Source organism: Malaclemys terrapin, chromosome 6 (genome assembly GCF_027887155.1).
Source record: "Malaclemys terrapin pileata isolate rMalTer1 chromosome 6, rMalTer1.hap1, whole genome shotgun sequence".
Lineage (NCBI taxonomy): Eukaryota > Metazoa > Chordata > Testudines > Emydidae > Malaclemys > Malaclemys terrapin.
Genome location: NC_071510.1, coordinates 58,217,354 through 58,241,994, shown reverse-complemented (window position 1 = coordinate 58,241,994; position 24,641 = coordinate 58,217,354). Strand labels below are relative to the sequence as shown.

The 24,641-nt window shown below is 42.4% G+C and overlaps 1 protein-coding gene across 2 annotated transcripts in view; it reads left to right on the top strand.

Moving 5' to 3' along the window:
• Window positions 1-24,641, top strand: part of SRFBP1 (serum response factor binding protein 1) — a 115,740-nt gene that overhangs the window by 39,783 nt on the left and 51,316 nt on the right. The window lies entirely within an intron of this gene.

Here is a 24,641-nt window from a genome sequence, read left to right as displayed (position 1 = left end):
AGGGTGTTTGTTAGCATAACTTTCAAGTAATTCATTTCTCTAACACTGAGACATGTAATTAAATGTCTGGTTGTCTGTTTTATAACAGAACTTTAAAACCACATTCAACTAATAATTATCCTAATGACAGGTTGACTCCCCCTTTACTCGATTTCATAAAGTCCTAATTTCAAGTACACTGTATGAAGAAATGAAAATATTTTCAAGGGCCAGCGAGAGCTCACTGGACGCCACCGGAACTGTGACGCTTTCCAAGAAAGTGTCTTTCGTAAGCTTGATTTAGAACTCTGGAATCTTGGAGCAATTGCATTCTTGTTGCTCCTGTTCATCATTTCCAGAGCAACACTCAAGCATCATCTTTGCATAGAAAAAGTCTAGGGGGGTTGAGCCCCAGTCTGAGGGACTTCTCTCCTCAGCCAGTGTAATGAGTTTTGAATTTCTGCATGGAGACCCTCTGCCTATTCATCTCTCTGGAAATTATCGACATTCAATTGGATTAAAAAATAGCATGCCTTTTTGTACTGATTCTTTCTCCATTTCTGGGATCTGCATCTCATTATTGACCAACAATTAAATAATTTCAGTCTAGCCACTGTTATCCTGAATTTTTTTTTTCCTTCCCTTTCTGCTGGTGGCATGTGTGACTGGAAGACATCTTAGTGCTTAATTACCTGGGAGATCTGCTGATCAGCGCTGTCTCCATTCAACACAATGAGAGTTGTAAATGCTCAGCCCTTTTCAGGATCAGACCTTTAACATAAGGAAAGATTCAGTAACTAGGCCTGGAAAGTGAATTTTCCCAAATGTGTTTTCATGGTATGTGTATTATACATGCGTGTTAAAAATTTCTATCCAAATGTACATTTTGTGTGCCCCATTTCTCTGCTTTGCATAACCAAACTAGTTTGGTGGAGGGGGTATTTTAGTTTTTCATTTAATTTTAAGAGAATTAAAGTTGCATGTCAGTATGCAAAAGTTCTAATATGGCCATGTTAGTCCTGAACTTTGTCGTTGTATGTGTTAGTAGTTCTTCTTAAACCTTTTCTGTACCTCGACCTCTTCCCCTTCCCCTGCATCCACTCTTCGATCCAGCCAGGATCACCCAACCCCTCTCCCCTCCAATTTAACAACATGGGAAGAGTAGAGTAGTTGCAACACTTTGACACCAGATTATGTGCTAATTTTATTTCTCAGATAACACAATAGCAGACAATGAACTAATTTTACAGCCAGTATACCATGTTGGAGGATAATGTTATCCCATACCTAAAGAACAACAAATATTGTGCCATGTTAGAGACTTAATTTTTAAAAAAATCATATATAAATAGTCATAGAGGCAAATAATCGTGAATATGTTGAAACCCAAGGATATTTTGCCACTTGTAGATAGGAAGAGCTTTTTTCATTTACAGCAAATTTGTTCATAGAGTAAGTTATGTGACTGTGGTTTGGAACAGCATTTGTTATTGATGCTTATGCATCTTGGGGGTTTTTTTGGTAATGCAGGAGAATTAAAGGACAAGTAATCGCTTTAAATAACAGTGAAACGTGTTTAGAGTCATTGCATTTCTCAAGCACAGGAATTAGGAATGTGTTTTATGTGGGAGATGACAGTGGTTAAAAATTCCAGCTACGTGGATGCAAGAACTGGGTTAATTGTTTGCAGGAGTTTTCAGAGCTATTGGAATAGAACAGTGTTTTTGGACTCTTCTGACTTCATTTCACCAGAACTGAATAAAACATTTATTTTAACGTTTCTCAAAAGAAGGAAGAAAAAGAAAAGAACAGTATGATCCTTGGTAGCCTTTCCTATAAGCGATTTACTTTATAGAAATAAAAAAATGGCAAACTGGAAAGATAGGTATATTTTTAAAATAGTCTTTGCCTTGTTTGAAGGTATTTTCCAAAAGGATTATGGTTTGACTTTGCAGAGTTTTTTATCCTGTTTTTTAAAAAGTGTAATATTTAATAATCTAGCTTTCTTTACACGCTATACTGTCTAAATGTTAAAGTAATCAGAAAATAACCTCTCAATTTTTAAAACTTTTTAACAGAAATTAGTACTTAGTGTCTAATATTTAACATACCTGATAAAAAAAAAGTAAAACAATCACATTTGCACATTGTGTGATTTGCATTATTAGCTATTTACTATCATTGATTGACTGTGCCTCTTTTAAAAAAAAAAAAAAAAAAAAAGCACTCTTTTTTTAAGACTGATTTTGTTTTCTTATCCCAAACTTATCTGATAGAGAATCTCTGTAGTGGAATTATAAAGGAAGGGTAAAGCCCTCCCCATGATCAATAAAGGGAGATGTGTGGGTTCCACTTGCTGGTAGTGAGCAGCAGTTAACTGGCCAGTTCTACTAACAGAGCAAGAAGATGGCATACAATAGAAATTCAGCCCTTTCAATTTTTTCAAAATATCATTGGAAGCCAGTGAAGCAATATAATCTCTTTATCTAGTATCCTTCATACACAGTGTGAGAATCCTTTAGGGACTCAATTATAGGCTAAAAAGGAAGGTTTTAAGATGAGATTTAAAGAAAGGAAAAAACTTAGGATGTGTGTGCTCGGCAGAGAAATTAAAGAATGAGTATATGAACAAAGGCAAGGTCAAGAGAGGTATGAGCTGTAGTAATGCTCTGACGGTTATGAATACCAGATTTATAGGTAAAGTTGTTTGAGGGCATAACATGAGACTCCAGGATGATTTTAAGAGCATGAGCCTTGAGAAGAAAATTAAGATCTAAATTTGTGAAAGCCATAGTGCAGTCAATGACATGAGGAAGGAAAGGCCTGGAGGAAAGCTGCAGTTTTTGGAAATGTTCCTTTATAGGAAGATACTATTTATGCAGAGGGTTATTCAAAGTAGGTAGGCAGAGAGAAGATAATGGGAAATAAAGATGGAGTTAGTGGTTTTCCACACAGAAGTGATGTCCAAAGCTGAGGCTAACTATGAGCTAGAGGTTCCAAGGGAAAAGGGGACAAAAAATAAATAATGTGAGGGAAAATGGGAGACTTGTAGACTTTAAACCAAAAGAGTGCTAAACACATTCTCTTCTTGCAATAGAAAGAATGATCAATACCAAAAATCACACTTAGATTCAGTGAAGAAAGAAGTGATCAGAAGCAAGGTTTAGGTCATTAACTCATCTAATATAGGGAAATCTCAGAAGCATTACAAGTCTTGCTCGTTGCATTGTTTTCTTGGGTTTGTTTGGTGTTTTTGTTTTTCTCTTTTTTTTTTTAAAGATTTCTTTTCTAAAAGACTTATAATGTGAATTCTTGTAAAGTAGCTACTTGTTTGTTTGATCCTTTCAGCTTCTGTAGCCTAGGTTTCAGTCAACATCCCACTGTAAATAATTGTATTAGGCAAGAGCAGTGACTAATATTCCTTGTTGCTGTTTTGCTATGTTTTTCTTTTGTCTCACAGCATATGTTTCGAACAAAAATGTGCTATATATTTTGCTTCATATTAGGTATTGCAACATTCATAAAGTTAGTATGAAAGAATATTTTAAAGGCTTTTGAAAGAATAGTGTGAAGATTTAGAGCCAGGATGCTTTCAAAGGTTCATCTATACCTTCAGCTATAGAAGGTTAAAAGTGTATTAGAAATTCCTAATATGACATCAGTGTGTACAAGTTAAACTGCTTTGAACACCTGTATGGACACAGGCCTTAGGAGAATTAAGTTACAGCGAAGTAAGGCCATTTTACTCCTGAAAGAGAGCATCCATAATGGGATTTAACACACTTTAACTTAATGTACATTGACTTCACATCTTTAGGTGATTTACCTTAACTTTCCTCAGTATCCCTATTCAGTGTTTCTCAAATGTGGCTTTTTGTGCAGCCCCAGGCTCCTGGGCCATGGGGGCGGGGGGGCAAAGCAGCAGCCCTTCCCCAGGGCTGTCAGCAAGGGTTGGGCCTTGCCTCCCTCTGGAACCGCAATCACCGGAGAAGCAGGCAGCCAGTGTAAGTTCCCCACTTTCCTGGGGGCAGTGGGGATTGGACTTCTGGCTTCAGGCCTGGGGTGAGGTGTTGGGCTCCGTCCCCCGGCCGCAGGGTTTCAGACTCCGGTTGCAGGGCCATGGACTGCAGCCCCAGTCCCCAGCCATGCAGCATTGGGTGCCGGCCCCACACTCACCCACACACTTCTCCCCCCAACCCCCCCATTGCTCTTGATCCCCACTGTGTTGTCCGGCCCCAGGCTTCAGTGAAGCGGGTGCAGGGCTCCGGTCCCCAGGCTCTGGCTTCAGGTCACCACCACCCCATTTCCCTGGCCCCCTGCTGCCTTGCTCAGCCCCCCCCTACATTCTGCCATCATCCCTGATCCCCATTGCTTGCCTCCCTACCCACCTCCCCATGCAGGGCTTAATTTGTGTCCTAGCTTACCAGAGCTAAGTAAATCTGTTGTGAAAAGTGATATTTGTTAATATCATTTTTTTGCTGCCTCCCAGCTAGCTATCAAGTTTGCTACTATGAAAACTGATATTTACAAACATACAAATATCACTTTTCACAGAAGCAGATTTACTAATTAACTAGTCTTAAAAGCAAAAGAAACAATAACAAAAAAGACAAGAACATGCAAAGCACATTTTGTTTTTGTTCTGTTTAGGTCTAGTAAAGAATAGAGACAACTGGATGTTTTTATTTTTGAGTCTGTAAAAAACCCTACATGAATAAATTACTATGATTTGGACATGTATAGGAAAAACACATAAATATGCACATAAAGTTAATTAAGTATTTTAGGAAAAATTGTCAGTGGCCACCAGCAAGAGTTGGTGGCCACACTTTGAGGCCACCAAAAATTTGTTGAGAACCCTGCATGTAGACAAGCCCTTAGACATTCAAGGGCTGATACATATGATAAATATACAAGGTTGTAGATTTATCTCCCAAAGAACCCCATCATCAGTATCCTGTAAAAGTAGGCTGAATGAAGCAATTGAGATTATATTGAAAGAACAATCCTATATTTGCAGTTTTACAGACAAGATAGCTTAGTACATCTTTTCACTATCAAATTTCTAGGATTCTTTCTCCCCCCTCTCCCCCCCCCCCAAGTTTAACCCATCTTCCCCCGAAACCATTCCTCTCTTCCCTCTCACATAGAATTCTCCATTTATACAGTTGCTTAAAGTACCTGTATAAGAAGAAAAGTATAGGCAGTATAAGAAGAAAAGCTCAGTGTAAGTGCTAAAGCTCATCTCTCTCATCAACCGAAGTTGGTCCAATAAAAGACCAACCTTATCTCCCTAATATCATGGGACCAGTGTGGCTATAACAGGGGTAGGCAAACCATTGCACGCATGCTGATTTTCAGCGGCACTCTCACTGCATTTTAATTTAATTTTAAATGAAGCTTCTTAAACATTTTAAAAACCTTATTTACTTTACATACAACAATAGTTTAGTTATATATTATAGACTTATAGGAAGAGACCTTCTAAAAACGTTAAAATGTATTACTGGCACGCGAAACCTTAAATCAGAGTGAATAAATGAAGACTCGGCACACCACTTCTGAAAGGTTGATGATCCCTGGGCTACAACAACACTGCATACACATTTCATAAGGTCCAATAACCTCTTGTTAACTTCCTAAAGTAATAGAGCAGACTGGACAGGTTAAAAAGGTCAAAAGTTGGTTGCTGTAATCTTACACATCAGTCTCCGTCTATTAATTTCCATTGCTCTACTCCTCTCCAGTTCATCTATCTCAGGGTCTCAAACGACCATGAGGGCCACATGAGGACTAGTACATTGGCCCGAGGGCCGCATTACTGACACCTCCGTCCCCACACTGCCCTCGGCCCCGCCCCACGCCACCACTTCCATGAGGCCCCACCTCTTCCCACCCCTTCCCTGCCCCCATTCCAACCCCTTCCCCGAAATCCCCACCCCAACTCTGTCCCCTCCCTGTCCCCAGGGGGGGCAGGAGGGGTGTGGGCTGTGGTGGGGGCTCAGGGCAGGGAGTTGGGGTGAGGGGTACAGCAAGGGGATCAGGGCAGTGGGTTGGGGTGCGGCAGGGACTCAGGGCAGGGGGTCAGGGTGCAGAAGGTGTGCAGGGTGAGGCGGGGGTTCAGGGCAGGGGATTGGGGTGCAGGAGGGGTGCAGGGTATGGCAGGGGGTCGGAGTGCAGGGTGCGGCGGGGGCTCAGGATGGGGTCGGGGTGCAGGGTGTGGCAGGGGTCAGGGTGTAGGAGGGGTGCAGAGTATGGCAGGGGGTCGGGGCACAGGAGGGGTGTGGCATGGGGCTCAGGGCAGTGGGTTGGGATGCAGGAAGGGCGAGCAGGGGGTCAGGGTGCAGGGTGCGGCGGGGGCTCAGGGCAGTGGGTTGGGGTGCATGAGGAGTGCAGGGTGTGGCAGGGGGCTCAGGGCAGGGGGTTCGGCTGCAGGAGGAGTTCGGGGGGCAGGGCGTGGCCCGCCACATACGGGGGGCAGGGCAGGCTCCCTGCCCCGCCCCTGCAAGAGACTGGAAGGGGGGGCGGAGGGGCTGTGTGTTTGTTTCTTGAGGCACCGCCTCCAGCAGCTCCCATTGGACGTGGATCCCTGTTCCCGGCCAATGGGAGTTGCTGGGGGCGCTGCCTCAAGCAAAGCCACGCACAGCCAGTCTGCGCCCCCCCTTCCCCACGTTCCAGCCTTTTCCCGGAGCAGCGTGGGGGCAGGGCAGGCAGGCAGGGAGCCTGGTAAACACTGGCAGAGGGTGGGGGGGCTGCGAGGGGCTCGTGGGCCACAGAAAATCACCCCGCGGGCCGCAGAAAATCACCCTGCAGGCAACATGTTTGAGACCCCTGATCTATCTCCTAGTTTGTTGCATGCTGCTAAAGAGAGAGCAAGTGTCCCTGTTCTCCTATCAAATCCATTTGTCTACCCTTTTCAGGAAGTTACTGTTGTAAAGAATGAAACTCTCTGATCTTTGTTCCATTCCTCTCCCATCCCCACAGTTTGTGTTCTAAAGACATTACTACAGTCCACACGTGACTGGGCATGTCCAGGGATGTCAGTTTATTCTCTTTTCCCCCATCGGGGTCTTTCTGAACAGAAAAATCTACAGCATTTCCTTAAAGTGGTACAGCAAGATGTGGCAAGGAGCCACATGCTTAGTCATGATTTTTTCAAGGTCCAGTCAATGTCAATAGCTTTAATTACTTATCTAATGAAGGGTATTGTTCTGTCATTTGAGTGTTTTCCATAGAATTCACCAGTTGCTGAACATTCAGTTTAGTATTTTCTTTTAATTTTGTGATTGTGTAGCTGAGTCTAGATGATGGTCTTCCATGTGGAGTTGTTCAACCCCTACTCCAGGATACAAGGAGTTGCACTGGCAGATGTAGTATTTTGTTGCTTTCGGAAATGAGTTATTCATATCACATGAATATTTTTTCTCATTTTTTACAGATGGTTTATTTTTGTTTTATTGGTAAATTTCAGTTTTAGTTTTTTCCTCTTTTGTTTTTGTTATATTGAAAACAGAACATAATAGTGAAAATTGTCTTTAAATGTAACAAAAGCAAGAAAGAAAACTGAACCTTACCAATAAAAATAGTAACTTCTTAAGTGTGTTTTTTAAAGCTTCCAGACTTGACTTTACTACTGTCTCTGTGACTAGATAACACTGGTCTACAAATTTTGAGAAGTCGTCTGCTTCAGAGATAAAATGTGCTATTTATTATGTATTTTGATGTGCTGAATTCAAATATGACAATTAAAACAACTTGCTACTGTTTCTAAGATATTTAAGTTTTTACATTTTATGTCTATGTATATTGTGTAAATAGTAGAGTTTTAATCATAAATTGTAAACCTAGGTCTTTTCATGTGTTTATGGTTGCTTTACATGATAATATTTCACCTGTCCTGTTTATGTAACACTTTAAAAATCAGCAAAAGGGTTATATAAATAAAATTTATTATGAAACAAAAGGCGAAAAACTATTATGTACATAGTTTAGTCCTATTCAGTGTTTACTCGGCACTTCTTGGATTGTCTCTTGTATTCATTAAATGGAGCATCTCTTGTCACTGTCCAGCAATAGTCTGCAAGCATTGATGGGCTCCATTTGCCCTGATAGCGTTTCTCCATTGTTGCAATGTCCTGGTGAAATCGCTCGCCATGCTCGTCGCTCACTGCTCCGCAGTTTGGTGGAAAAAAATCTAGATGAGAGTGCAAAAAATGTCTATTTAGTGACATGTTGCAACCAAGGCTTTTGTATGCCTTTAGGAGGTTTTCCACCAACAACCTGTAGCTGTCTGCCTTGTTTTTTCCGAGAAAATGTATTGCCACTAACTGGAAGGCTTTCCGTGTCGTCTTTTCCTTGCCACGCAGTGCATGGTCAAATGCATCATCTCGAAGAAGTTCACGAATCTGAGGACCAACAAAGACACCTTCCTTTATCTTAGCTTCACTTAACCTTGGAAATTTTCCACGGAGGTACTTGAAAGATGTTTGTGTTTTGTCAATGGCCTTGACAAAGTTCTTCATCAGACCCAGCTTGATGTGTAAGGGTGGTAACAAAATTTTCCTTGATTCAACAAGTGGCGGATGCTGAACATTTTTCCTCCCAGGCTCCAATGACTGTCGGAGTGGCCAACCTTTCTTGAGGTAGTGGGAATCTCTTGCACGAATATCCCTTTCGCAGAGAAAACATCAGTACTTTGTGTATCCAATCTGCAGACCAAGCAAGAGAGCAACAACCTTCAAATTGCCACAAAGCTGCCACTGATGTTGGTCATAGTTTATGCACCTCAAAAGTTGTTACATGTTGTCATACGTTTCCTTCATATGGACTGCATGACCAACTGGAATTGATGGCAAAACATTGCCATTATGCAGTAAAACAGCTTTAAGACTCGTCTTGGATGAATCAATGAACAGCCTCCACTCATCTGGATCGTGAACGACGTTGAGGGCTGCCATCACACCATCAATGTTGTTGCAGGCTATAAGATCACCTTCCATGAAGAAGAATGGGACAAGATCCTTTTGACGGTCACAGAACATGGAAACCCTACCATCACCTGCCAGGAGATTCCACTGCTGTAGTCTGGAGCCCAACAGCTCTGCCTTACTCTTGGGTAGTTCCAAATCCCTGACAAGGTCATTCAGTTCACCTTGTGTTATGAGGTGTGGTTCGGAGGAGGAGGATGGGAGAAAATGTGGGTCCTGTGACATTGATGGTTCAGGACCAGAAGTTTCATCCTCTTCCTCTTCCTCGTCTGACTCAAGTGAGAATGATTCTGGTGCATCAGGAACCGGCAGTCCTTCTCCGTGGGGTACTGGGCGTATAGTTGATGGAATGTTTGGATAACGCACAGTCCACTTTTTCTTCTTTGACACACCTTTCCCAACTGGAGGCACCATGCAGAAGTAACAATTGCTGGTATGATCTGTTGGCTCTCTCCAAATCATTGGCACTGCAAAAGGCATAGATTTCCTTTTCCTGTTCAACCACTGGCGAAGATTTGTTGCGCAAGTGTTGCAGCATATGCATGGGGCCCACCTCTTGTCCTGATCTCCAATTTTGCAGCCAAAATAAAGGTGATAGGCTTTCTTAACTATAGTGGTTATACTGCACTTTTGTGATGCAAAAGTCACTTCACCACAAACATAGCAGAAGTTATCTGCACTGTTCACACAAGTTCGAGGCATCTCTGCTCACTTTGGCTAAACAGAAATGTGTCCCTTTGCAAAATCAAATCCTTACAAATAAGAGAGCACGACACTGTATGATTTCTAGAGCTGATATAGGGCAATTTATTCAGCAGAGTGATGTAAGCTTCGTTATGATTACATGATCCGTGACTTCTAGGAATAACATGATGCAATTCATATCATGTATGACGCAATACCCGCTTCAGATTGCATCATTCATTGTTTTGCCTAAAAAGCAAGTAGTGTCCAAACCCAGTCATAGATGTATTCCTAGATCCAGTCAAAGATGTATTTTAGTCATTTCTGGTTTAAATTGAGGTCCCTTCCCTTTATAACTCACTTATCCTTCGCCATTCCCAAGTCAAGGGTCGTATATACTGACCCAATAGCATATCTTGAAAACTAGAGCCAATCAACAATTTTAAGCATCATTTTCGTTCTCAGTGACCCAGAATTAGTAAAGTTTGAGTACATTTATTTCAGAAGCATTTTGGCTGTAGAGCAGTGTAATTGGTGTATGCTATGCTATACCTACCCCTTCCAGTGTTCATGCTTCAATGTCACTTTTCTACATATCTGAAACTAACTGCTACTATGTGATCCTAACTGTATTACATTAGTACATAAGAATTTCTGAGCTATTGGGCACATGGGCCAAAACTAACATTGCCATGGATAATACAACTTGCTGTTTAAGAACTCTGTTTTCATATACCTCACCATGTGCTCCCATTAAGAAATCCTTCAGATTTCTTGGCTGATCAATATGTGTGTAGTTTTCTCCTTTAAGGCTAAAATATGTCATATTTGAAAAAACATGGGTATGGTTGACTAAAGGTGGGAATGCTAATAAAACATGAAGCTTAATAGGAGGAGGAAAAATACCCAATGTCTGCACCGATTTCCGTTTAAATAAAATATTCTTGGAACCAGTTATTCAGTTTACTCAATATTGGTTAAAGTTTTGTCTTGGAATGGGATCTGCATACCCTCTGGGTTGTCTAATTTTACTGTAGCTAGTAAAAGTACCTCTTTAACTTCCTGATTCTAATGTGCTAACCTAAAACAGGTTCCCCTCAGCTCCAATGTCCAGAAATGGCCAAAGAAATATTTAACTTCAGTATTTTTCTTTTTATAAACGTTGATGTCAGGGAGCCTTGATTACCACTTTGCCTGTGTAGTGTAATAGGTTGCATTACAGCTGCTCCTCCCTCTCCTCCCCCCCCCTCCCCCCCCCCGGCTCCCAAGAGCTCAAAAATGAGCTACTGTGCAATACGTGGGCAAACTTAACAGCATAAATCTTTCGGTTTATTTTGCACCAGCTCTCTTTATTCAAACAACATCTTAGAAATGTATGGCTTATGTTGTTTGTTTTTCAGTAATTGTGCTGGCTGTCATATTTTTGCTGACTCCTTTTAAGGGTTCTCCCTGCCTTTCTCTTTCTGGAGTTATTCAGTTATATCAACTGCACAAACAAAAAGTGCAAAGAATGTTAAATTTACACACACACACGCACGCAGTGGCGCTTATACAAATATGAACTGCCAGGGGAGGAGTTCATGGCCTGGAGTGAACAATAGTTCATTTTCATCATTGTTTTTCAGTTGTGAAGATGGGGATAGGATTTTGACAACCACCTACTTCACAATTCTATTCACTTTAGAGGCACTTGTCATCTTACTCTCACAACTCTGTGGCAGCAAGTGCGTATTTTGTTCCTTCACGACTCCACTGGGAAAAAACATCAGTTCTTATGTGAATGGCAATAAAGGTATCAAGAGTCTGATTTTGCACACCAGATGTGTGCAGTAAAAGGAGATGAGTAAGATGGAGAGCTGGGATGCCTCATTCTATACAATGAACATGATTGCACAGCTGCATAACTACTGTTAGTTGGACTCAGGAATATGGTCCAAGAAAGGAGCATGCTGCAAGCTGAGGACAGCAGTTAAGCCTATCTCCTCTGCAAAACCCGTTTTCCACCACCTGTCTCTTTGCACTCTGTGCTGGCACACAGAGATCTGGAGATTTACCTCCACTTTGAATAACTGTGCCTAGTATTGAACATAATTTTCACCCATGTACAGTTTCCCTTCATGTGTGTGTATCCTGCAGGACACCTACTTCCCCGGAGGTACAGATTTCATTCTTCCTTTTTTTTCTTTTTCATGGAATCAGTTGAATGTCTGATTTGCTCAAGCTTAGCAGGGAAGGTGTCTATGAGGAATGATACACTCACAAGCATTTTGTCTGCAGTGTCCAGGTTGCAGATACTGTACCGGTGATAGAATGCTTAAAATAAAAACAAAACCTTATTGCAGGGGTAGTCAATTTATTTTTTGTTAAGGTCCAAATTTCTTGATTAAGGTATAGTCAATGTCCACCCAGCTCCCCTCTCCTAACCCCCTAATTGCCCTGCTTTCTCCCCCCCCCACCCTCCACTCGCCTGCCAGCTCCCTGTTTGCCCCACCCAGAGAGTACGGTGACTTTATTTCCCTAAACTGAAAATGGAATTGTAGTGAGGCGGCCTGGCTCCCGGTCGCCCCTGCGAGGGACGAGCCAGAACAGCCGCCCGAGTGGGCGGAGTCACCGCTGTCTATCCCCACCCCCCGGAAGTCAAGGGGCAGGACAGGAAGTATAAAGGCGCGGCCCCAGCGCTCAGTTGGACGCCGGCCACGGGAGAGGACAGACGCAGGTAGCCGAGCTCCTGAGCAGGACTGGCCAAGCCCAGTATCCTGAGGAGGACTGGCCAAGCCTCCCCCAAGCCCGGTATCCTGAGGAGGACTGGCCGAGCTTGCCCCAAGCCCAGTGTCCTGAGGAGGACTGGCCAAGCCGGCCCCGAGCCTGGTGTCCCAAGGAGCGGCCTGAGCTTCCCCTTGCCGAGGGACCGGAGGAGCCACCCAACCTACCCAGCGCTCGGTGCCCTGAGGAACCTATGGTCTGGGACATGGTGGAGGAGACTGAGGACATGCAGGTACCCATGGAGGGGGAGATTGGAAGTGGCCCGGGGATAATGGACCCCGAGCCCATGTCAGTGTGTTGCGGTCAGGATCCCCACTGACCCAGCAGCAGACGGACTGCTGCTGTTAGGGCCCTGGGCTGGGACACAGTGGAGTGGGTGGGCCTGTGTCCCCCCTGCCACTCCACCCCGGGTGGCAGTCTCTCCTCCACCCCTACCCTCACGCCAATGCTCAGCCCCTGCCTCAGGGCCTGAGCCCCTGAACTACTGTGTGTTGGCTCAGCCCTGCCTGAGGACCTGAGCCCCTGAAGTACTGTTTGTTTGCTCAGCCCCTGCCTCGACTTAGGGCTTGGACTTGCCAGACTGAACGGTTTCCCGGCCTCGTGACGTGAGGCGGCCTGGCTCCCGGTCGCCCCTGCGAGGGACGAGCCCCACTCCGGACGTCTACAGGGACACACGGGGCTGGCCTGAGCCTCTTGGCGTTGTCGCTCGTCCCTTCCCCCAATTGAACCAAGTGACAGAGATGGGGCAGGGGGGAGAGGGATGGGTATGGGCTGGGATCTGGGCAGCAAAGCAGGTTGTGAATGTGAGTACTTTTGAGCTCAGAGCCAGGAGGTAAAGCTATTGGACTTTGATCCAACTAGTAATGTGATGCCCTTTTGGGAGCTGGGATAGCAGAGGGGCAGGAAGGCATGCTCCAGGTAGCAGGAGAGACTAAGGAGCCTCCAGGTAGCAGCTCTGGGGACATCAGGCTGGATGTGACAGAAGTGGGTGACTGGAGGCCGACTGGGGAGGGAAAGCTGGAGAGGACTCCGGGGACTGTCCCCCAAGGACAGAGGGTGAAGGGGATGTGAGGCCAGGGTGGGGGCTCCTGGGACTGCTTGGGAGTAGGGGACACGGGGGAGGGGGAGAGGCGTGCTTTGAGAACCGCTCATGGGCGATGGGTACAAGACCAGGATTTGGGGGGCACTCTGGGGCAGGGGGCATGAGGCTTAGGTGGGAGCGCTTCAGGGACTGCTCAGAACATGAGCACTGCTCTACATGGCTCCAGCCTGAGCTCAGCTTAGCTTCAGCCCGTGCGCAGAAGCAACACGTAGCTGTGGGTAGTGTGTGTGGGGGGCGCAAATAAAGGTTCTTGGGGATCATGTGCCCCCCAATTTCTCAGCATGCCCAGAAGTGAGGAGGCAGTACTCCCCCTGGCAGTGGCATTCTCCATGTGTCTGTGCAGCGCAGGAAGGGAGAAAGCAGCAGGGCGGCTGGCTGAGCTTCTCTTCCCCGCCACCCACCACTACATGGGGCTGCTTTGCCTCTCACCTGCAGATGGTCTGCAAAGCAGGGAGCAGTACTGGGTCTCCAGCAGCAGGGAAGGTGAAGCAGCCCAATGGAGGTAGGGAGGAAGGCACTTAACCAGCCACCCTGGTCCCGTCCCACACTGCACGGACACATGGAGAGTGCAGCTGCCGGGGGGAGTGCTGCCTCCTCACTTCTGGGCATACTCTCCTGAGACATCTGGAGCAATGGGCTGGGGGAGCACGTGACCCGGCTGTCCCGCCCACGCGTCTCCTCTGCCCCTGTGATCCACTGGGCTGGCGGTCCAGATTCGTATTGCAGTCTGCCTATTGACTACCCCTGCCTTATTGTTAGCCAAACTTAAGGGGAGGCGGGAGAGACTGGATTTTGGATGAAAAACCTTTCTTTAATGCACTAAGTTTGGGGGGGGGAGGGCTAAAATAGCTTTCAGTGTCTGTATCATTTTCATGGAGAACATCAGTCATGATTTTGCACCAAAATTTGTTGAATGGTTAATATACACACAATGTTGCTTTAGAGTGCGTCATAGCCTATAGCCCATATTTCTTAAATGTGACCGTTAATACCACCACTTTCATCTTGTAGCCTTCCCTGTTGACAAGAGAATTGAATAGAAAAAAATAGTTGTCTCTTCCTTATGCCTACTAGACTGTTAAGGTGATAAAGTGAAACAGATCAGAGGCAGCTTTTTGCTGAATTTATGGCAATGTCAGAAAAGTGGGCTAAATAACAGAGATTGTTGACAATCTTCATTTTAAAAAAAGTTTTGCAGATAAAATTACTCCTTCCCAAGTCTTGCATAAGTATTTTTCTTACTATTCTATTTTTCATAGGGATGTAAAAGAGGTTGTTTTCACTTTTTAAAAAATATGGGTTACAGATGAAACTCCAATTCCCTTCTGAGTCTTGCATAAGTGAACGTATTACTACTCCTGGTTTCATAGAGATGTAGTCTGTCTGGTAGGACAAAAAAAATGATATCCATCTTCTGTCTAATTTAGTCTAAAATTGGGCAAGGGCAGTTAGCAAAACACAAGACTTTTTAATGTCTTGGTACAATGACTTGGCATAGACTTATTTGTGTGTTCTTTTTCCTCAAAATTAACATTTAATCTGTGTATTTTCTATGTTCTGGTTTGTTTCCTCATTGACATCTATTATTTATTTTTAATACTATAGGAATTTAGTAATGATCTAGGGATATCACACTTACTCAGGCCTTTGAAAAGTTTTTATGCTAGATTTTATGATGAGCCCTGATGAAAAATCTGAATGTAACAAGAGAATTTTTATCACTGGCAGTGTGTTTCATACAGGACTTTTTTGCACTGCAGAGTTAACTCAGGTTGCAACTTGAGTGTTGCCCCTAACTCAAATCCTGTCCACACTCTCAAATCCTTAATTCAAGTGTGTGGTGTTCTTAACTCAAGTTGGCTGACCTATCTGGGGGTTAAAGCCTGAGTTAGCACAACTTGTCAACTGCTATAACAACCACTCTGCAGTATGGACTCAAGCTAGCTGTGCTCAAGTTCCACTAGTTCCCACAATTCTCCCCCATTTGCCCAGAAAACAGAGAAGTTTTCCCACATTTCACTAGGAAAGAACTTGGAGCAACTCAGCTCACTGCAGTGCAAGGAACCCTGGGATATGCCCCCAGAAGTCTTTGTGCTTTTCTAGATTGATTTAGTGCATGGCAAGCTGGTGTGTAAATCCATAGCACACTAGCTTGCAACAGACTGTGGACCTGGCTTCCATGCACTAAAAGTTCCGTAGTGCGCTTTCAACTATTTCTGTTTTCAAACAGCAGTCAGTCAGAGGGCGCTAGGGAACTTTTAGTGCGCAGTAGCAGGGTCTGCTCTAAATGCTTGTATTACCATCTGCTTTAGATTGGTGATGTTATAATGTGGGCATCTCTGTTGTTCAGGTATCTTGGTTCCTATTTTTATTCTCAATTTAGCTGCCGCTGATGACTGGTCAATTCCCACATCTGCCCTGTTTTGGTTTGTACATCTTCTAAAGTTACTTTCCATTTGTACTGAATTGTAATGTGGTTAGTTTGGTAAACAAAAGTTTAGAATTGCATGAGCAAATAGATACCAGGTGCTTGAAGATGAAACGGTAGTGGGCAAATGAAAACAGGTAAAGGAAACTCACTAAAACACTAAATTAAGTGCTCAGATTCAGCAAGAAACAACACAATGAATGGTTATTGAGAATATGTGCCAGAAAATAGAAGAGAGATGCAAAATTGAACTGAAAATAAATGAACCAAGAAAATGCGCGCACACAGCAGCTCCTGGAAGAATGTGTCATAAAGAACAAAGAAGCCAAAAAGAGTGCTAGGAAAGACAAATGAGACTTTGTAGACAAAATAGAAACAGAAGCAGACTGCTGAAGCATGAAATGACATGAAGACACTGAACAAAATCATTAGATTGTTTGTTTGTTTTCCTGACAACTAATACCAACTGACCAGTTTAAGACAACAAGGGCAAATTAAAAAGGAAAACTTCAGAACAGTTAAATAGATGGAGGCAGTACTTTAGTCAACTATTGAATGGCAAGCCGCTGGCCAATCTCCCAAATATGGAGGAAGAAGATGTGGACATTGAACTAGAAGACCAATCACCAAAGTAGAAGTAGAGAGAGCAGCCGGTTAACAATGAAAAGACACTAGATCCAGATAACATTCCAATGGAAATTCTTAAGGCAGACTTGAAAAACACAGTAGACATTTTAATAGGCCTTTTACAAAAGGTATGAGAAGAAGAAAGTACCAGGTGAGTGGGAAAATAATATTATAGCGCAGCTGCCAATGGAAGGAGATCTCAGTGTAAAAACTGGAGAGGCATTCTGTTACTGTCTATCCCAAATAAGATACTTATGTGTATCATTCCAGACAGAATGAAGATGGGCAGTAGATTCAAGATTGACAAAAACAGGCAGGTGTCAGACAGGAGAAATTGTGTAAATCAAATAGTAACTCTACATATCATAGAACTGTTGATCAAATGTCAGTCACTATTGAATTTTAGAGATTTCCAAAAAGCCTGTGGTAGGGTAGATAGAACAGTTTATGGACATTGTTACTATGGAATTCCTCTGAAATCTGTGTACCTCATTCAGAGCTTCTATGAAAATGTGACATACCAAGTAATACATAACAGTAAACTGACTAAGCCATTCAGAGTTACTGAAGGTGCCAGAGAAGCGTGTCTTTCCAGTGTGGGTTTAGCTGTGTTGGTCCCAGGATATGAGACACAAGATGGATGAGGTAGTATTTTTTTTTTTATTAGGCCAACTTCTGTTGGTGAGAAAGACAAGCTTTTGAGCTCCACAGAGCCCTTCTTTAAGCCAGACCTGAAGAAGAGCTCTGTGGAACTCAAAAGCTTGTCTGATTCACCAACAGAAGTTGGTCCAATTAAAAAAAATATTACCTCACCCACCTTGTGTCTCAAGGATGTCTTATGTCACCATGATCTTTTTACTGGTAGTGGATTGGGTGATGAAAGAGACCAAAGAACAACCAAGGGATATACAAAGGGCTTTCACACAAGTTGGAGAATCTTGAGTTTGCAGGGAACATCAACTTGCTATCCCATTCCCATGGAGAGGTGCAAGCCGAAACAAATGATCTCCACATCTATGCACAATTAGTAGGGCTGAAAATCAACATATAGAAAATGAAAAGCATGAGAATCAAAACCACAAGAAACAAAAAACACTTTTTGGACTGACATAAAAGCGGTTCAATATTTCACGTATGTTGGCAGCATTGTAAGTACAACAGGTGGAATAGGTGAAGACATTAAAGCCAGAATGCTAAAAGCCAGTCATGCCTTTATAATGCTAAAGCTGGTCTGGAGAAACCAAAACCTTGCACTCTAAACTTAACTTTGAATATTTAACACCATTGTATAGTCAGTCTCACTGAAACTTGGAGACTTAAGATCTTGTTGTCTATACTTCTAGTTTTCGTAAACTGTCTTAGATAAATCTTCAGTGTCAGAGGCCCAGAAAAAAATCAAGGAACTCAGGAGGAGGACAGCACAGAAATAGGAAATTACGAAACAAAAATGGAGATGGCTAGCACGTACATTGAGAAAAACCCGAACAACAACCAGACAGGCATTGGACAGGAACTCCCAGGGCAAAAGATGACGAGGTAGACCCAGGATAACATGGAAATGCTCAATAGAAGAATAACTGAATTATCACAATGACATGGGAGGAAGCTAAGACTGAAGCGGGAGAGTGGCAAAGATGGAAGCCAGTTGTTAAGGCACTATGTTCCTTATGGAATAGAGAAGTATGAGGGAGAGAGCAGAGTCCACATGATCAGTTAGTGCGTGGCAGGCTAATGCGCTGTAGATTTACCCTCCGCCTCGCTTGCTGTGTACTACTTCTCCATCTGGACATGCCCTTAGTGCCACACATGGACTGCAGTACCATTGTGGATACAGTAGCCGGGGTGTTGTTTTGCAGCATGACTGCTCTCACTCAAGCTAGGCTAACTTGAGAATAAATAACTCAAGATAACTCTTCAGTGAAGACATTTCCTCTGTATCTTGTTCTGAGGTTGATTCAGTGCCAGCCCCAAGAAGCTTGATATCTAGTTAAGCTTTTGATTCCCAGCCTTTTGGTTCAGACCACTAACGAGACAGCTTTTTCTTCTAATGGATGCAGCATGCTTCCCCACCAACTGATGGATACTTCTAGAGAGTAAAATAGGATTTGTTTATGCTCTACATTATGTAGAAATGTATCGTACACCATTTGGTCCCCCTAACGCTTGTTAGTAAAACACATTACGACCACACATGAAAAAAAGGTTGAGAGAGAAGAATTTTTGGGGAGGTTTTCAAAGGCACAAGGGGCAGTCAGGTGTCTTTATTCCTTGAAAAGTTTTCCCATAAAGTTTAGTTTGCAGTCTCTATCCTGATAGTCACAGCCTTCCATTGTATTGGTCTGAGAGACTGCCATCAATGGCAACTATGCTCCACTAAACTAATTAAGGTATTTCTTCTGTTGGCTCGGGAGGAAGGAAAGGAGTGTGATGTTCCTTACTTTTTTTAATATCTGGAAGGCTCTCAGATGCTATGCTAATAAAAAAAATTACCCAACTCTCAAGTAGCACTTTTCATCAGCAGATCTCAAAGCACTTTAAAAAAACAGGTCAGTATCATTTTACAGATGGGGAAGCTCAGGCACAGAGAAGTGACTTAGCCAAGCTCACCAAATAGGTGAGTGGCAGAACTAGGAATACAATCCAGGTCTCCTGAGTCTCAGACCAGTACTTTATCCACTAGGCAATAGTGCCTCATTTGGGTGGGGGCTGGATGCATAATGACTTAAGGTATAACAAAAAGGAAATGATTAAAAAGCAGTTTTAAATGCATCCTGTTAACTCTGACTCTTGTTCAGATTTTGACGTTTAATTATCAGTGCTTGATAAGTTTTTGGATTCGGGTAAGTGTCTGGAAGCCTGGGTACTTGTCTGAACATATGGACTCCTTTCAGTCCTCCATGCCACAGAAATTACAGAATTAGAGTGGGCTCAGAGATAGGCGATGAGTATGATAAAGAGAATTGAGAAACTAATATGAAGAGAGATTGAAAACCCTGGATTATTTACTTTAGAACACAGACAAATAAGAGGATATGATAAACGTGTATATAATAATGAAAGGTATAGGAAGATAAATCAATAGCTTCTGTTTTTCCTATCTGAAAAGTCAAGAAAAAGGGACAATTCAATGAAATCAAAAGGTGGCAAATTAAAAACTGATAAAATGAGATACTTTCTAACACTTTTCATAATTGGACTGTGGAACTCATTCCCATAGAACATTGTTGAGGCCAAGGATTTAGCAAGATTCAAAAAGAGGTTGGACATGTGTATATGGCTAGCAAGAATATCTACGGTTGTCATAATTACAGAAAAAAAAATCTGGAAGGGATATGAAAGTCTATGTTTCAGGGTTTAAGCCAATCTCTAACAATTAGAGATCAGGACAAGACCTACTATGGGGGGCAGGTATCCTACATCTGCCTACTTCGGTGGTGGTAAACCTTTCTGTGGAGCAGCAAGCAGCTTGTACTGGTCATTGTCAGAGACAGGATGCTGGTCTAGCTGGACATCAGATTTGATCCAGTATGGCAGCTCCTATATATAAATCCTATTTGTCAGTGTTTTCCAAAGTGTGTTGTGCACCTCTCTGGGCAAATGCCTAGGATCAGTAGGGGAGCGGACAGGCCTCTTAATTGTTCATAGAAAGCTTTTATTTTATATATAAAACTAACTTGTAGGTGGAGAGAACCTTCAAAGCATGAAGCGACTGTTACAGATCATGGAATCATCTAATCTAGCCCCCTGCTCTGAGGCAGGACCAACTAAACCTAGACCGTCCCTGACTGGTGTTTGTCTAGCCTGTTCTTAAAAAATCTCCAATCAGTGGTGTCCGCCTCATTCTGCAGAGCACCTGAAACAGTAATTTTGATAGGCGTGAACTGCTCCATTCATCTCAATAGGGAGTTAACTCAGGCTTTGGCTACACTGGCTCTGTAGAATGCTGCAACTTGCTGCGCTCACGGGTGTGAAAAAACACCCCCCCTGAGCGCAGCAAGTACAGCTCTGTAAAGCGCCAGTGTAATCAGTGCCTGCAGCGCTGCATGCTCGCTTGCAGCACTGCAAGCTACTCCCCCCGGAGAGGTGGAGTACATACAGCGCTGCAAGAGCTCTCTCACAACGCTGGCGGTGCGACTACACTCGCGCTTCACAGCACTGTCGTGGCAGCACCGTGAAGTCCAGAGTGTAGCCAAGCCCTCAGACGCCAGTTACATTTTAAAAATCACTCCTCGTCATCGGCAATCCCTCAGTTTAAGGATACTCTCTACCACAGGTTTACATATAGGTTCTGAAATGACTCAAGAGTCCGATCCTGGAACTAAAAAATCCACATGCAGTAGGTACAGACATTTCCTGGCAGATCTGCCTGCTGGAAGAAAGTTCGTTCTTTTTCTTTCCTTCTTGATTTTCAGCTTTGAGGGCAAGGCACTTCTCCACAAAGTGGGACACTGTCTGATGGAGGATATGGAGCCATTGAGGTTGGTTGGTGGCTTGTGATCCATATCCGTTTTCTTTGGATACGTTTTCAATGTGCAGCATTTCCTCTGACCAACATGGGATCTCAGACCATGGGTGAGCTGAGAGTAGTGGACTTGTTTTGGGAGGCGAGACTCTGGCATCCGGACACAATGTCCAACCTAGCGGAGTTGGTGCATGAGGATCATTGCTTCAATCCTGGTGACATTGGCTTCAGTGAGGATGCTGGCGTTAGTGCAGTAATTTTCCCACTTGCTGCAAAGGATCTTCTGGAGGCATCGTTGGTGGTACCTCTCCAGACTCTTGAGATGCTGTTGATAGGTCACCCATAAAAGAGTGTAAGAAAATGAGATGCATAAGACCACCTGGAGACACCCTCGCTCCAGGCATTGGCACCTTTGAATATGTTATTGTTAGAGCTTGAGATCAGAAGGATGTCCACATCATGAAGATCATGCATGGAACCGATGACTGTTTAAAGGTCACTATTCCATTGCTAAAAGCACATAGGGAGTGGAAGTAGATGATGATCTTAAAGCAGGGATGATCTGAGGATCTGTGGATGGGCATTATTGGCCACACTCCTTTTATCAATCACTTACTGTGGCCTGGAGTAGAAGGCTGAAACTGTTGCTATGTAGGAAAGAAGGAGGCTGCTGTCCTGCCTCTGCTTCTCCCTTGTAGTGTCCCACACCAGCAGTGGGCAGAGTGGCTAAGGCAAGGAAGAGAGGAAAGAGCAGATAACCACAGGCCTGCTGCCAGCAGGGCACAATGTCCCTCTCTGGCAGGTGACCATATTTTTCTCACTAATTTTTTCAAAAACAAATAGTTCATCTGGCAACCTATGACATTGGCAGGGATTGCAAACACTGGGACTGTAATCCAAAACCGAGGATAGTCCCATCTAAAAAAGTATGTTAACCCTGAAGTAATGTGGTGGTGACTTCAACTGTTAGAAAAGTGTTTTGTGTAACAAATTGCAAATAGTAAAATTACAGATTGCACTAGTTCATGTGACTACTGACATTCAAAACCAAAAGTTGCTTAGGGAAAAAACATTCAAATGTTATAATTTTGGCTTTATCATACTTGCCGTACTGAATAATGCCATGAGCTTGGTATTTCCTTTTGGGTAACTTTTTTTTTTAATGTTTAACTGTGTAGTTTACTAAATACTTTCATACAATGGTTATGAAAGAACTATACCTACTACTTTTGAAATTGCTACAGAATTACAAACTTGCTAACGCTGTTTGAATGTTAGGGTGAAGACAGTAAACTTTTCTTTGCAAATGTGGCCACTGAGTCAGAGGTGAACCTCCAGAATTAAACAATTCATTAAATAAAATGCCAAGTTCATAATGTTCGTCTCTTTAGAATGATGTAATTGCTGGCATTTGACTTGCATACCTCTTGAAATATTAAATTAGTTTATAAACGTGGCAAAGGAGAGCAGCCTATACTTGCCAAATAAAGCTTGGGTATTTTACATCAGCTTAAGCAGCTAGCCACTTTAACTCTTTTGTGCTCTTAAAAGGTATTTATTTTGTGATTTAAGCAATGAATAGGTTTCTCAGGGTTACATGTTCATATTTTCAGGGCAAGCAAACATTTTTCTAGATATAGAACTTTTTACTGGAATCATTCATTAGTGTAAAGTGATTTTAGGTTTAGAAATCTTAAGGTTAAAGGTTAAGACTTTAGGATAAGAAATTTTAGCTATTTGGAAGTGTGTGCATTCCTGGAATAAAATTTAAATTAACATTTTGTAGTTTTACCTTTCAAAATAAAGGGATGAAATCATTAGTGTTTTACATTCTCTCTAAAAAACATTCTTTATACAAAGAATACATATAAAACTTCTTAATGTAAAGCTTAATTTCAATAAAATTAAGATTGAGTTTGACATTGAATTTCACTTGGATCTAAACTGAGACAGCACTGCATGTAGACATTTAGTAATGTTTAAAATTGCTGCCAGCAAAAACCTGACACAAATATAGTTCACAAAAGAACAATCCCTAAACAAACTCAACTTGAAGTATTTTCTTACATTCCCAATGGTAAATTGTAACTTGGGACTGCTTTTTTTTAAAGGTAAATAACATTAGAGTACCATCAAAATCAAATGACGCATTGGTTGTTGTATAGCTTTAGAATATTTTTAGTTCCTATTCACTTCTATTGATCATTTTCATTTGCTGACTTTCTGCACTGCTTTTTTATTGTAATATGCATTTTGAATAGGTATTGCTACTTTTGTTTATATCTGATAAATTCAGATTATTAAGAATAAACAAACATGCTCAGTTTTGTTGAAAGAGCTTCAAGCTTTTTATGTTTTGAAAAGTTGTGTGCTAAAATTAAAGGTGGTACAAATAATATAAATCCCTTGAAAATTAAAAAATTCATAATGGGAATGTGGATGAAGTTGCATAATATTAAACAATACACCATATTGTCTTTGGTATATTGTTTTAAAAAAATGTTTTGTAACTGCAGAAACTTTTCTTTTGTGATGAAATCCTTCCTCTTGGCAATATATAATATACATTTTGATAACTGAAGAATGCTATAATTAATTCACAAAATTTAATGTTAAGCCTCAATGATATGGGAGTTTACTTAAATTACAGTTTATTTCACATAATTTGAACACATTTTATCTCTGATTACTGCTGTTCCTACTTGGTAAAACCCTTATTTTCATTATATGATAGTATGGAACTTCCAGCGCAAGCTATTATGTCAGATGGCTTGGAAACATTTTTTATATGTTCGCTAGACCGACAAAGCAAAAAAAGCCAATGAGGTCTTTTTGTGGTGTTTCTCCAGTAGTTGTCTGTCCTCCATTGTGTGGGTTTAATGAGTAGAAGCAGTGTGGCATTAAGGCAGGGGTTGTCAATTATTTTTTGTCAAAGTCCACATTTCTTGGTCAAGATATTCCAGAGAAGAAGAAAATTTTAAAAACCCAATAAGTAGATAAGATTTTGGAGTCCGTTCAAAAGCGTCTGGCAGTCTAGATTTGGCCCATAGTCTGCCTATTGACTACCCCTGCCTTAGGGATAGGGCACTGCACTTCAACTCAGGAGATCTGTGTTCTGTTCCTGGCTTTTCCACTGACCTGCTGTGCGACATTGGGCAAATCATTTCTCCTATGTGCCTGTCTTCCCATATATAACTTGGTGGGGATGATATTTTGTAAAGGGCTGGAGATCTGCTGTTGAAAAGTGGTATAAAAGTGTGTTGTTGATGTTACGGGCTCTTCAATCTAGCAGGCAAAGGTATAATGTGTACATTTTTAACAGTGAGGGTAATTAACCATTGGAACAATTCACTAATGGTCATGGTGGATTATCCTTCACTGGCAATTTTCAAATCAAGATTGGTAGGGCCTAGGAGCCCCCAGTCATGGCTCAGGAACCCATTGTGCTAGACACTTCAAATACTATAAGAGCTCCTGCCTAATAATTTAGTAAAGATGATGCAATGTCCCCAAATACTAATGAAGACCTTCACACCTCACTGTGCACAGAACAAGTCTTCAGTGCCTTAAATAAATAAATAAAACTTTAACTTCAGGAGCTACCTGAAC